The following is a 15,538-nucleotide window of genomic DNA, read 5'->3' on the forward strand; positions in this document are numbered from 1 at the left end:
GGAACTGATGTAATTACAACTTAATACAATAGGATATTGGCTATGTAATAGTATACATGTGATTATATGTTATGAAAATGGAAAATAAAAAAAGTATATTCGAAGTCTAGCAGAACGAGATTTAGCAGATTTTTTATTATTATTTTTTCCCTCCAACAACACCTTACAGTCATTACATCAACATTGTTACGTCATCATACCTGTACATGTATATCATATTTCGCTTCTATATTCACACACCTTTATACACAGTTCTATATATATTTATATATATATCATTTTTTGGCTTAATTAATTTTATTCTTGTTTTGCAGCCATTGGTACCAATTGTTCCAAACTTCATAATATTCCGACTCTTCTCTATCTTTTAATTTTAGTGTTAATTTGTCCATCTCTGCACAATCCAAAGTTTTTTTTAATCACTAATTCGTCCGAGGGGGTATTATTTTGTTTCCAGCATTGGACAAATGCTATTCTATCTGTAGTTAGCAGATGTATTAATATGTACTTAATTTCCTTTGTATATTTCCCTTTGATTATTCCCAGTAGAAAGATTTCGGGTTTGTATTTTATCTGTTCTCCTGTAATTTCTTGCACCCATTTCCAAATTTTTGTCCAATATTTTTGTGTTTTTATGGCAAGTCCACCATATGTGATAATAGGTCCCTTGTACTTTTTGACACTTCCAGCAGGTCGGCTTCATGTTTGGGTACATTTTAGCCAATCTTGTTGGTGATAAATGCCAACGATAAAACATTTTGTATATATTTTCTTTAAGTGCTAGCAGAATGAGATTTAAGCTCTCCCCCAACCAAAGAGATCAGACCCCCCCCACTTTCTCTCTACAAGCTTACTTTACAACAGGGGCAGGGGTGGGTTCTAGCCGGCGTTACTGCCGGTTCGCTCGTGCGCACATGTGCTGGATGCGTGCTCTGCATGCAAGCACAGTTCAATGGAATTGCAAAAAAATGCAAAAAAAAAAAAAGATGGCGACGGCGGCTACTGGGGAACTGGTTCAAGGGCGTGGCCAGCCTGGGTTGCTGCCAGTTCTGCGACCCAGACCAGCATAGCACTGCTGGTTCAGCCCAGTGGTGGGTTCCAGATCCCAGTGGCGTCTCAGTACTGGGATCAGTTTACTTACAACCAGAGAGAAGAATATCAGGGCATGGTTTATTCCAGACTCCGATACAAGGCCTTAGGGTCCCAGAATTCCTGGGGGGCTCAGTCCGTGCCCTATTCTCCTTATTTAGATCACCTCCTTCCAAAGAAGCTATGATATTCCGTCTCTTCAATTTCTGCCGCGCCCCCTCCCATCCAAGGAGGCGTTTGGCGACATCCAAGGTGCATTCGATAACAGCGTCCTTCACACTCCCTCATTTAACAAACTGGAATTGAGCAATTTTACCAGTAGAGGAAGTGATTAAGTGAAGTGTCTCTTCAAACAAGCGGCAACAGAAGTCTTCGCTTCCTACCGAGGCATCAATCCCCCAAAGAGGAGGAGGAGCTTTGAGTGCCTGTTTTTAGTTTAAGTGTGCATTAAGCTTTGTGAGCAAAACAGGGGGATTCTTTCCCCATGCCCAACCTGACAGTCAACTAACACAGTTATCACTCCATCTTAGCTTTGTACTGCACAAAAACAGCCGAAAGAGCCAACAGCTCATGAAACAGAATGGAAACAAACGCCAGCTTCGATTGCAAAAGAAAGACACAAAAGAAATCGGTCGTAAGTCACTCTCTTTAGGGTTGTTGTAACTTCGCACAGTCCTTAAATGAATAGTTGGAAGCCAAGCATGAGCCGTAGATGCATAAAAGCACTTGGTCCATTATCCAGAGCCTGATAGTAAAGCTGGGACTTATCACCCTTCAAGGTGAAATAAAGGTTTTATGGGAAACCAGAAGAAGCCAGAAGACCAGTTACTACAAAAATCAGGAATGCAGTCTTGGGGAAGAGGAGTATTTACATGCCTGGGTCAGTGCTTAATTCCTAGGTCTCCTTCTCCTTCCATTTCATGCTAACAGACTTCCCCCATGTTTACACAATAGTTAGCTCTGGCCGGAGGCTCTTGACATCTCACTCAACACCCTCATGTCTGCTTATGAATATCATAAACTGTAGCTGAGGCATATTTGAACTTCTGCATTTTATGCCATCTATATATAGCCTTCTGTGTGTGACTGTGTGTGAGAGAGATGGGGGGAGAGAGGGAGAGAGAGAGGGGGGAGAGAGGGAGAAAGAGAGGGAAAGAAGAAAGGGAGAGAGAAAGAGACAGAGAGAAAGAAAAAAAGAGAGAGAGAAACAAAAAGGGAGAGGGAGGGAGACAGAAAGAGAAAGGGAGAAAGAAAGAGAGAGAGAGAGAAAGGAAGAAAGAAAGAGACAGAGAGAAAGAATAAGGGAGAGAGAGAAGGAGAGAAAGAGATAGAAACAGAGATAAAGGGAGAGGGAGCGAGAGAGGCAGAGAAAGGGAAAGGAAGAGAGAAAGAGACAGAGAGATATGGAGAAAGAAAGAGAGAGGGAAAGAAATAAAGAGGGAGAGCGAAACAGAGAGAGAGAAAGGAAGAAAGAAAGAGACAGAGAAAGAAAAAGGGAGAAAGAGGAGGAGAGAAAAGAGATAGAAGCAGAGAGAAAGGGAAAGGAAGAGAGAAAGAGACAGGGAGAAAGGGAGAAAGAAAGAGAGAGAGAGAAAGAGAGAGAGAGAGAAAGAAAGAAAGAAAGAAAGAAAGAAAGAGGGAGACAGAAAGACAGAGTGAAAGAGAGACACAGAAGATATAATGAGATGATGAATTCAAATTAGATAATTTATGCAACCCATGGAATAAAAATGAACAGAAAAAAAAAACACCAATGTGCATTGAGATTTCTATGTCCATAGCAAGCATCTGTTCTTCCTAATTTGCATTCCCAGTGACATGTCCCTCTATTTTGACCAGCTGAAAGACACCGAATCCACGAATATATTCTGCTATATATATTTTTAGTGAAATCTACTAGCACCCAAGAAAAGAGTCTTTCAAATAAATCAAATCTCCAGTACTGCTTGGAAGATTCTCAGTAATCCCTGAAGTTCAGGCCGCCATCAGGAGATGTCATTCTGTTGTGGCCCAACAGTGGCCAGCAGAGCTGGTAGGGAGGAGGTTGGGGAAGGACATGGGCCAGTCCTGGAGTCTGTGGGAGGCTCTGATGAGGGCTCTGTGTCGGAGGCAGAGATGAGGCCAGAGCCGTATGCCAGTTATCAGCTGCCTTCAGAGTCAGACATCAGTGTGGCAGATGTACAGGTGGACCCTGTTCCCAGTGTGCGCATGCGCAGAATTGCCAGATGATGGGAACAGCTAAAGAACAGGGGGAGTAAGGCCAAAGGGGGATGATGAATGGCCCCTCCCAGAGGAAATAAAAGAGGAGCGAAAGGGGAGTGGAGTTTGCAGGAGACAATCAGTTCGTGACTCTCCGAGACTCCTTGCCCATGTTCTGCAGATATCCTCCTGGCAGCTCTCCAAGCCAGATAAGGTCTGTGACTGTAAATCCTCCCTTGAAAGACTTTGGTGGATGCGAATGAGCAGAATTCACAGTCAATTAATAAAAGGGTTTTTTGTCAGGACAAGGAGTCTGCTTCATGCTCTCGGGAAGCCTCGCTCAGAACATGGCGATTATTGCAAGGAACTGATAAGGTCTGTTACTGCAGTTAACTCTTCGAAGGACTATTGCCTGGACTTTTCGGTGTGTGAAAAGTTCGTTGTTTGTTTTCAGATTTCAATGCCTTCCCTTTTCAGGTCATTCTACTAACAAGATTACAATCCAAGGATTAGATTGGGCGAAAAGAACATATGGGGCATTTCCTAAGAGCATGATGTTCAAGTCTCAGAAGTTATGAAAACTGAATATGGGGTCCATCTGCTACTTGCCGTAATTTTGGCCAGCAGGATAAAATGGAATTTTTTAAAAAAAAATGCCATTCCCAATTGGAGTGGAAACATAGAATTTTTATACTGACCTTTCTCTGCGTTTCTTAATCTGCACTTTCTTCCACAATTCTACTCTGGCCAAGTTACAGGAAGTCCTTGATTTACAACAGTGAGTTTAGTGATGGTTCAAAGTCACAACAGCACTGAAAAATGTGGCTTACGACTGTTTTTCACCGTTATTACGATCTATGCAGCAATACAATGACCCTGGGATCAAGATTCAGATGCTTCTCAATTGGTTCATACTTATGACGGTCACAGTGTCCCGGGGTCACGTGATCCCCTTTTTACGACCCTTGGACAGGATTCAAATGGGGAAGCCAGACTCACTTAACAACCGGGCTACTGACCTACCAACTGCAGTGATTCACTTAATAACTGAGGCAAGGAAAGTTGTAAAATGGGGCAAAGCTCACTTAACAAATGTCTCACTTAGCAACGGAAATGTTGAGCTCAATTGTGATTGCACGTCGAGGATTACCTGCGGTTCGAATTTTTGGAAGTTTTGAATTTTTGGAGTTTTTCAGGTTTTTAAGTTTTGAATTTTTCAAGTTTTCAAAGTTTTCAAAGTTTGAGTTTGAATTTTGAACTTTGAATTCTTTGCTTAACACGTGTCTCACTTAGCAACATAAATTCTGGGCTTGATTATGGTCGTACATCAATGACTACCTTTGAAGTTTTGAAAAGTTGATGTTGAATTTGAATTCTCTGAATCTCAGTTTCAATTTTGAACTTTGAATTCTTCAATCGACAGGAGGAATGGCTGGGGAATTCTGGGAGTTGAAGTCCACAAGTCTTAAAGTTGCCAAGTATGGAGATCCCCAGTTGAAATTATTGATTTTATTCATGGCGGGGGAGAGGGGGAATGTACATAACTCCCTGTTGTGACTCAGCAGACGTTTGCTGTGACTTGAGTCGGGATGCAGGAATAACAATGCAGCTGGGGCTCGTTAGTGTGGTCTTCTGGAGATAAAAGGACTGATGCTGTCACGCCCTGGTTGCAGAAGTCAACGTTCATTCATTCGTTCGTGGTTCGTCATTCGTTTATGGAGAATTTAGTTGCGTTCCTGTTTGAGTTTGTGAGACACTTGGATAAGTGATTTTGCTTCTTGAAAACTTGGTGCTGTAACAGTTTTGTTTCTGCATTCTGCTGCGTAACCCTTGTTTGCAAGAGACTTTATCTATGTTTATTTTGGGCTCGCAGCCAGAGTGAGCCAGGTCTGATAAAGTTATTTCCTTTTAAGTCGGTCTGACTGTCGTCTGTGAACGAGCGAAGAAGGGGGGTCAGAACAAGTCCCTCTATTGCAGAATGGGAGGACTTCTGTCTTGGAGCCTTCTGTGCACTTTGGCCTTTGTCTTCTAGAGATCCTGTTGGATTCCCCCTTCTCTCTTGGCATCTTCCACAGGAGTTTTCTAGAGAGACTGACTTGACGGGGAGGTGGGGGAGGAGGAAACATGTCTTGAAAAATCTGATTTAAGGGAAACAGATTGCAAACGATGAAGGCAGAGACGTGGCAGGCCTTCTGCCATCTGCTCTCCGCGTCTCCCCGGAGGATTCAAGATTAAGAGAAGAAGGTGCGTGAAGAAGCTTGGAAATTGATTCACATGCAATTAGTTAAATGACAGCGTGAAGGATACGTGAACTTCGAAAAGCCCCTTTCAACAAAAGTGGACACAATTATGGCACTTTCCTCTGGCAGAAAGGGAATTGCAACCGAGGCTGAAAATGCTAAACCAGAACTGGTTTTTAAGACAGATGTCACTGCCCTTTAAAACTCAATTCAATTCAAAATAGAACTGGGAGGGACCTTGGGGGTCCTCCAGTCCAGCCCCCCCTCCAGCAAGAGAGCCTACACCATTTCAGACAAGTGGCTGTCCAGTCTCTTATTTAAAAACTCCAGTGATGGAGCACCACAACTTCTGGAGGCAACTTCTGTTCCACTGGTTAATTGTCCTCACTGATAGAAAGTTTCTCTTTAATTCCACATTGCTTCTCTCCTTGATGAGTTTCCATCCATTCTTCCTGGTCTTTTCTTCTGGTGCTTTAGAAAATAAGTTGACCCAGTCTTCTTTCTATGGGCCCACACAATTTATGGATTGCAGTTGTAGTATATTCGGACCATGTATAATTGACAGACTGGATTTTATGTTAGGTTTTAGTTGTTATTTATTATTTGATACTAGAATTTTTAATTGCATAGTTACTGAGTGTTTTTGTTTGTTCTGGTATTTGGTCTATGTCTGTAATAAACTGAATTGAATTATTAGCAGATATATTATACCAGCTGATAACCTGGCATTGCCTGGGTATTTATTTATGCTAATCCTGTATTAGACAGGAAAAGGAATGAATTATATCTATAGTGTCAAGTTTAAGTAATTGCTGGAACACACACACACAGACACACACACACACACACAAACTAGAATTGAGAAAGGCACACTATTATTGTCAATAGTACTGTGATTTGAAACTATAGATATAATTCATTCCTTTTCATTTCAGTGGCCCAGGCATTCCAGAGTTATGCTGGAACACACACACACACACACACACACACACACACACACAGCCATATATATAACCCCTGGTATGCCTCAATTATGGGAGGAAGCTAACTGCTTCCATTCTCTGTCAATCGGTTCGTCACAAGAGTCCATCATGACAGAAACCCAATATTTTTACTGTTGCCTTTGTTATATTTGTGTTTTATTTGTGCTGATAAATTATCAGCACAAATAAATTATCAGCACAAATAAAACATATATATATATATATGTGTGTGTGTGTGTGTGTGTGTGTGTGTGTGACACAATACACATACACATATACGTGTGTGTGTATATGTGTATTGTGTCACAACCCCTGGCATGTCCATATATGGGAGGGAGCATACTGCCATACTGCTTCTTTTTTCTGGCTTTCGGCTCACCCTAGGAGCCAACCAGGCAGAAAGCCATTTTTTTTATGTTGCCTTTGTCACATTTGCGTTGCATTTGTGCTGATAAATAAATCTCCCTTTATTTATTTATCAGCACAAATGCAACATGTATGTATGTATGTATGTATGTATGTATGTATGTATGTATGTAGATTGAAAACTCTCCTTTAAAACTATTAGCAGAGCATGAAAAAAAAACACAAAAAACAAAGTAAAAAAAATCTACTCTGGGCCCTTCTGGTTTTTATTAGGTTTTTAGTGATCATGGCTTCCAAACAGCAGCACCAACCATTGAGGATGCTGGAAATTGAAACTCAACACCTGGAGGACAGATTCTCTATCTCAATGCACCAGTTGGCAGGTCTCCAAACTCTTTTGCTGCTCTCCTCTTAGCTTTTACAGCTAGAACCTTTCTTCCTGAGACAAGGCTAAAGAGATGGTTGTGGGAAAACAGGGAAGAGGAGCAGACGCTTGAAGGAAAGCACCCTGGAGTTTTTTGCCTCATGAGGAAAGTCTAAAACCTGGAGCAAAAAAAAGAAGAAAGAAACGGGAGGTGGCAAACACAACTGAGATGTGTAAAAACACAAGTTGTGAGACGCAGTGGAGGTAGCAAGGGGCAACTGAGAAGGGACAACCTCCCATTCGCCTCTACCATGGCTGGAGATTGTGGGGAACTTTAAGGTGGCTCAGTAACTAACACGCTGAGCTTGTCGATCGAAAGTTCAGCAGTTCGGCAGTTCGAATCCCTAGTGCCGTGTGACAGAGTGAGCTCCCATTACTTGTCTCAGTTTATGCCAATCTAGCAGTTCAAAAGCATGTAAAAAATGCAAGTAGAAAAATAGGAACCACCTTTGGTGGGAAGGGAACAACGTTCCATACACCTTCAGTCATGCCAGCCACATGACCACGGAGATGTCTTCGGACAGTGCTGGCTCTTCTGCTTTGAAACAGAGATGAGCACTGCCCCCTAGAGTGGGGAACGACTCGCACATATGTGCGAGGGGAACCTTTACCTTTCCATTTAATTTTCTTCAGACACATTCTTCATCCACCTTTACCACAAAGACATTGGCGACTGTTTGCCTTCAACAAGACTAAATGGTCTCCCATCCGACTGGGCCGGGACACTTGTGTGTTTGCAAACCGAAATAATTATAAAATTGATCTTTAGACTTGATCTAAGCTCATCAGATCCCAAAGCCAGTGTTCTCAACCGCAGCAGCGATATATACGGAGAGAGGCGGTGGAGTTAAGCGGCAGTGACGGGATATGACAGTTCAATTAAAGGGAAGCGTGAAAAATAAACACGAGTGACTTCTTCTTTTTGTTACAACCGTAATTGATGGCAACTGGCTTCGCGGTCTCAAATTGATAGTGGGAAGCGACAGAGAGTTGCCATCTCTATTCAGGCCCAAATGATCAAACAATGTTTTTTTTTTTTAATTTAGCTCCATTTTGTTTTGGTTTTCTCCGTCTCAAATCCATGTTGAAGGACGGCGGCTACAAGTACCGTTTAAGGACAACAAAAATAAGGGCAAACCAAGAATTCAAGGGAGAGAATGGGGAGATGTGATAGTAATTGATAATGTCAGATCTGAGTTGCAGAGGGGCTAATCATCATCATCATCATCGTCGTCGTCGACGACGACATCCTAGGCCCCTGGGTGGGGCCCGATTTGTAACCAATGCCAAATCCGGCGAAACAACTGGCCGCTGTGATATCATTGTATAATAATAATAATAATAATAATAATAATAATAATAATAATAATAATAATAATAATAATAATAATAATAACAACAGCAACAAAAAGCAAAAGAACTGGAGGAGATAGCAAGATACAAAGACTTGCAAATGGCAAATGCTTTGGTAAGGCCACACTTGGAATACAGCATTCAGTTTTGGTCACCACGATGTAGAAAAGATGTGGAGACTCTAGAAAGAGTGCAGAGAAGAGCAACAAAGAGGATTAGGGGACTGGAGGCTAAAACATATGAAGAACGGTTGCAGGAACTGGGTATGTCTAATCTGATGAAAAAAAGGACTAGGGGTGACATGATAGAAGTCTTCGAAATATCTCAGGGGCTGCCACAAAGAAGAGGGAGTCAAATATTCTCCAAGGCACCTGAGGGCAGAACAAGAAGCAATGGGTGGAAACTGATCAAGGAGAGAAGCAACTTAGAACTGAGGAGAAATTTCCTGACAGTGAGAACAATTAATCAGTGGAACAGAAGTTGCCTCCAGAAGTTGTGAATGCCCCAACACTGGAAGTCTTTAAGAAGATGTTGGATAGCCATTTGTCTGGAGTGGTGTAGGGTTTCCTGCCTTCAAGGTCCCTTCCAACTCTGCTATTGTGTTGTATTGTATTAAATAGAAAGAGAAACACCATGGCAAAAGAAAGCAAAGATAGTATCAACAGTGTTAAGCACCTTGAGTGTAATCCCAAAACATCTGGAGCAGTGGTGGGTTTCAAACATTTTCGACACTGGTTTGGTGGGCATGGCTAGGTGGGGAGGCATATGACTGAGCGAGCATGGCCAACTTGACATCACTCACGCACATGTCCACTCAGTCACGTGACCCCTCCACCACCAATCCACACCCACCACTGGCAAAAATATTTGAAGCCCACCACTGCTCCAGATGTTTTGGGATTACAGTCAAGGTACTTATTACTGTTGATACTATCTTTGCTTTCTTTTGCTACGGTGTTTCTCTTTCTATTTGCAGGTCCTTGTATCTTGCTATCTTCTCCAATTCTTTTGCTTTGTTTTTGCTGTTGTTGTTGTTATTATTGTTATTGTTATTATTATACAATTGTATCACAGTGGCCAGTTGTTTCGCCGGATTTGGCATTGGTTACTAGTCGGGCCCCACCCAGGGGCCTAGGACGTCGTAACGTATTTTCATAATATGCGTGCAGATTCAAGCAGTGCGGCTTTTTTCATTTGATTGATGGTGATTTTGTCAATTTTTAACTGTTTTAAATGTAATTCCAGTGCTTTTGGAATAGCACCCAGTGTGCCAATTACCACTGAAATTACCACTGCTGGTTTGTGCCATAATCGTTGAATTTCAATTTTTAAGTCCTGGTATTTTGTGATTTTTTCATATTCCTTCTCATCGACCCTGCTATCACCTGGTATTGCGATGTCTATGATTGTAACCTTATTTTTCTCAACCAGTGTGATGTCTGGTGTATTATGCGCCAGTATTTTGTCCGTTTGTATACGAAAATCCCACAAGATCTTGACCATCTGATTTTCGGTGACTTTTTCAGGCTGATGTTCCCACCAGTTTGTTGCTGTTTTAATATTATAATTTTTGCACAAATTCCAATGGATCATTTGTGCTACTGAATTGTGCTGCAATTTATAATCAGTCTTCGCGATTTTGTTACAGCAGCTGAGTATGTGATCAACAGTTTCATCAGCTTCTTTGCAAAGTCTGCATTTGGCATCATCAGAGGATTTTTTGATTTTGGCCTTAATGGCATTTGTGCGGATAGCTTGTTCTTGCGCAGCCAGGATTAGTGACTCTGTTTCTTTCTTTAATGTACCTGTTGTTAACCATAACCAAGTTTGTTCACTGTCCACTTTATCTTTTATTTTTTCCAGAAATTGGCGATTGTTCATCATCATCATCATCATCATCATCATCATCATCATCATCATCATCATCATCATCATCATCCTATCTGCAACTCAGATCTGACATTATCAATTACTATCACATCTCCCCATTCTCTCTCTTGAATTCTTGGTTGGCCCTTATTTTTGTGGTCCTTAAAGGGTACTTGGAGCCACCATTCTTCAACAGACAGTGACCACCAGAACAAAATGGAGCTAAATTGTTCGCGAACCTGTGCGAACTGGCTGATTACCACCTCTGATCTGGAGCACCACTTGAATACCATCGGCATTGACAAATTCACCCTCAGTCAATTGCAAAAGTCAACTTCATTCAAAAGATCATCTTGCAATGTTCCCTTGAAGATCATCAAGCAACCACACCAGCCTAACCCAGGTCCTTGGGGAGGGACTCAATAGATGGACCAACATGCCAAATACAGTTCAAACATCTGGATGACCGTTTGACTGATCATCATCAGAACATTATAAGAACACATTTATTTTTAAACATATTTGCTGTCAACCCCTGGATCGCACCAGCTCCTGCTTTGTGGGCACTGCCTCTCACGGAGTGACACTTTGAGATTTCTTCTCCTTTTGGTGAGCAATTTACTTATCTGCACACACAGCGAATGTGCAGTGTGAACAGACGTGAGAGACCTCCTCAGCTGACTAATTAATTCCATGGGAACCTTCTTCAGGGGGGTCCTCATTTGTGCTACGACCAAAATCTCAATGGTTGAAGTCACAGTTTAACACTACGTTTGATGTTTTTGAAGCACGAAAAAGTCTGGCACCGTGCTGCTCTTTTGATATTAGAAACCTAGATATATACCGTATTTTTGGGAGTATAAGATGCACCAGAGTATAAGATGCACCAAGATTTTGAAGAGGCAAATCTAAAAAAGGGGGGGGTTGCACTCTGCAGACCTCGCTTTTTGCAAAAATGGGCCTGTTTTTTTTGACAAAAAAGGGGCATGCAAAGCCTTTAGGAGGCTTCCAGAGTGTTCCTGGGGAGCTGAAGGGGCAAAAATGAGCAAAACACAGCCCATTGTTTTGCTCATTTTTGCCCTCCCCAGCCCCTAGGAGCATTCTGGAAGCCTCCTAAAGGCTACGCACAGCCATTTTTGCAAAGGGGGTGGGGTTTTGGGAGGCCAAAAGTGCTGTATTCAGTGTATAAGATGCACCCAGATTTTCACTCTCTTTTTTGAGGTGGCTTCTTTGGCTGCTGATGAAAAGGAAAGCACAAAGACAAGAGAAAAATTGGGCTGAGGAAAAGCATTGCTGCAGTTATTTGAAGCATTGCAATGTCTAACCAAGTCATTGTCGGTATTCAGAACTTCCTGGACTTTCCAGAAGCATTTCTGCCATTCTACCAATGGAGTCTGTAGAGATTCTCCATCATCCAGGTCATGGTTGTCCTAAAGGTGCTTTTTCAGGAAGCGTAGGGACTTTCTGTGGGTTTTTTTTTCCTGTTTTGAGGATGTTTAGCTTCTCATCCAAGAAGCTTCTTCAGCTCTGACTGGATGGTGGGGAATGGAAGGATTGATATTCCTTGCAGACAGCTGGTCCTTTGCATCCTTTTAGAGGGCCGTTGAAGGACTTGGAGGTTTATCTGTGTCCTCAGGGTCACCCAAGTAGTGCTAAAAGGATGCAAATGACCAGCTGTCTTCAAGGAATATCAATCCTTCCATTCCCTTTTATTTCCATAGGAAATAAAAGAGGAGTGGGCTTTTGCAGGAAACAATTGGTTCATTCGGTTGTTAGACTTGTTTCAGGAGTGTGAAGATCTGTCCGTGAATCTCAGAGATTCTGTGCCCAGTCTTCCCTTGCACAGCACTGCGGTTGGAAAATATTTCCATGGCAGCTTTCCAAGCTAGATAATGTCTGTGCTCATTAATTCACCTTTGAAAGACTGTTTACGAGGCCTTTGCTGAATGTGAATGAGAGGAATTCACATGTGTCTAATAAAAGGGGTTTTGTTGGGACCAGGAATCTGCTTCGTGCTTTTTGGGGGAAGCCTAGGGCAGAACAATAAATGCAAGGCTGACGGCAGGATGTGATTAAATAAATAAAAAACCAAGATAGTAACTGTGAAGACACAAGCAAAGCCCTACCTGTTTATATGAATGCACACAAAATTGAGTAGGGCTTTGGTCCTACTATTGGAGCTGCCATCTTGATTTTTTGGGACCATAGAGATGACAACCTGTTCTGACCCCCCGCCCCCCTGTACGGTGAGTCACGCCGACACAAGATTACTGCTAGACAATTTATTCACTGTAAATTAACACACCGACAAGATTTTGGCAGCAACCCAGACTTCCACAGATAAGAAATACACAACAGAGCTTCTCCAGCTTTAGCATAATACTTGAGTCCTGCAAACAGCCTCCTCCCAAAGTCTCTTCTTATATACTCTCTTGGGAGGAGCCTAATCACAACCACCTGGGTCCAATTATCTCCTTTGTCTCCTTAATTGTTGCCGGCGCTTATCCACCAGTCTCAGTCCGGGACCAATTCCCTCTGCACCTCATCACTGCTCAAGGGCCTGATGTCTTCACGACTGCTCCAGGGCCTAATGTCAGGGACACACTCCATTTGGCTTTCACTGCTGCTCCATGCCTCAGGCACCTCCTGGTGGCCAACCAACCTCTCTGGTCCCTGCTCGGAGTCTGAACCCTGTCCAGGGTCTTCCACATCTTCCAACTCATAGGGTCCCTCACTATCGGAGTCTGATTGCAGCTCCAATGGCTCCTGCTGGGCCACAACACAACCAGACAAGGAACAGCATATTTCAACAACAAAAGGTCCCCAAAGCACCACAGAGAGAAGTTGGAAAGAATCTGTCAAGTATCTGGAGAACAAGGTAGGAAAAAAATGGAAGATTCTCTTATGGAGAACTTTAGAGATATGGCAAGACGGATATCAACAAAGTCTTTGAACAACTCATAGGGATTCGAGGAAGGCAACTGCTCCCAATCAATTTGCTTCTTGGCTTGTTAACCCTACTTCCCCTCTCCTTTTATTCCATGCGAAACTGTCCACAAGAGAAAGCAGTAAAGATAAAGGTTCACACATATGTGCCAGTCAATGCCAACTCTAGGGGGCGTTGCTCATCTCCGTTTCAAAGCCGAAGAGCCAGCGCTGTCCGAAGACGTCTCCGTGGTTATGTGGCCGGCATGACTAAACGCCAAAGGCGCATGGAACACTGTTCCCTTCCCACCAAAGGTGTTCCCTAGTTTTCTACTTGCATTTTTATATGCTTTCAAACTGCAAGTTGATAGAAGCTGGGATAAATAATGGGAGCTCCCTCCATTATGCGGTGCTAGGGATTCAAACTTGACCTTTCTGATCAACAAGCTCAGCATCTTAGCCACGGAGCCACCGTGTCCCTTTGAAAGTAGTAAGCTGGCCAATTTAAGCACTGCCATCCTTTTGCCAGGGGGGAGCCAGAGGTACAGGAAGGAGCTGTTTGTCCACTGCCAGGAAGAAAGATTCTTGCTGCAGCAACAAGCAGTGCGGGAGATGCGTGGGACAAAGCGTGCCAGGAGATAAATCGCTCTCTTGGTTCACCAGCCTAGCGTGGATGGAGTTCCTGAAACCCCGTCTCTGCCACGGAGAGCTGCAGAGTTTTTCCTACGTCCGTCCTTCCTACAATCTCTACCCTAGCAAGATGGACTGTAAATCATCCTCAAGGAGAACGGAGGAAGGGACGGAATGCTGGCAAGCTCTTCCCAATGAAGAGGACAGTGAGAACCCATCACAGCAAAACAGACACAGGTCAACCAAAGCAAACCAAAACACACACACACACACAGACACACACACACAGACACACACACACAGACACACACACACCAGGCACTTCTCCCTTCGCTTAGCAAAGATGACTAAACCACAGCAAAGAATGCAGGCTGGGCCAGTCTAGTGTTAAGAAATACACACACAAGCATCCCGGACTAAGGACGGGTCAGAGAAAAAAAATTATTCCAAGCCATACCGAAGATTGGCTGCCTCCTTCTTCTCCTTTTGCAACCCCCCCGCTCCCCAAGCTTTGTGGCTTGTATATTTTGCTCAAAGGAACCATCCCTTTTGCAGTTCGATTCTTAAAGGAGGGAGAGGAATTAGCCACTCAAGCTTTACACCGGCTTTTCTAAACATTCCCTGTAAATAATACGTGATCTAACTGTCCGATTCTTGGCCTTAAAGGTGTACAACAGCTTCCCCCCCCCTTTTTTTTTGCAATGACAGTGCAGAAGGGGGGGAGAGAAAGAGAGAGAGAAATATGTGATGTGTTTGCTAATGAGCTGACACTGCAGTGGCTTCAGGAATAGGGGAGAGTAGACTCCAGTCGCAAACTAGAAAGAGATCAGCAGCGGCAACTGAGAACTTGAAAGCGTCCATTCAAACCTGCATGGTACCCGAGGCTGATGGAGGAGTTCATTTAAATCCGTGGGGGGGGGGAAGGAAGAGGGGAAATTAGATGGAGAACCCACCAGTGATAAAGTTGGACGTTTAAGCTGCCCTGTTGCAACATATTCCAAGCAAGCGGGGTCTCGCTCCGCTGCGTGAGACCAAAAACCCCCGCAATGTCTCAGCACCTTCCACCTGCTGGCTCAGCCTTCGGTTACACAGGTTGGGGGCTTATAAAGCAAGTTAGCTCCTTGTGTTCATCGATGGTTCCTCTTTACGTCCCCGAAAAGACCACAAAAAAGCTTGAGCCTGCAGAGAACACTAACTTCTAAATCACCTACAAATGGGTGGGGGTGGGGGGAGAGACACCCAACCAGGGGTCTTTTTTAAAAATCATTTCTGCTTGTCCGTCACGTCTCCCAAAATAGGGGAAAACATCAGCGTGAGCATGAACAGCTGAGATAGGATGGAGCATTGCAGAGACTGAGGAAAAGAATGTGTTTTGACATCATCATCATCATCATCATCATCATCATCATCATCATCATCATCCCTAGGTCCTTGGTTAGGACTCGAGCTGTTGAGCTACC

At 43.2% G+C, this 15,538-nt stretch overlaps 1 protein-coding gene across 1 annotated transcript in view; it reads right to left on the minus strand.

The window, feature by feature from the left end:
- The window catches only part of GRIA3 (glutamate ionotropic receptor AMPA type subunit 3), a 172,259-nt gene that overhangs the window by 141,730 nt on the left and 14,991 nt on the right, over positions 1 to 15,538 (minus strand).

The sequence above is a fragment of the Thamnophis sirtalis genome, unplaced genomic scaffold, assembly GCF_051295495.1.
Source record: "Thamnophis sirtalis isolate CommonGarterSnake01/CBP01778 unplaced genomic scaffold, rThaSir2_p1.2 scaffold_13, whole genome shotgun sequence".
NCBI lineage: Eukaryota > Metazoa > Chordata > Lepidosauria > Squamata > Natricidae > Thamnophis > Thamnophis sirtalis.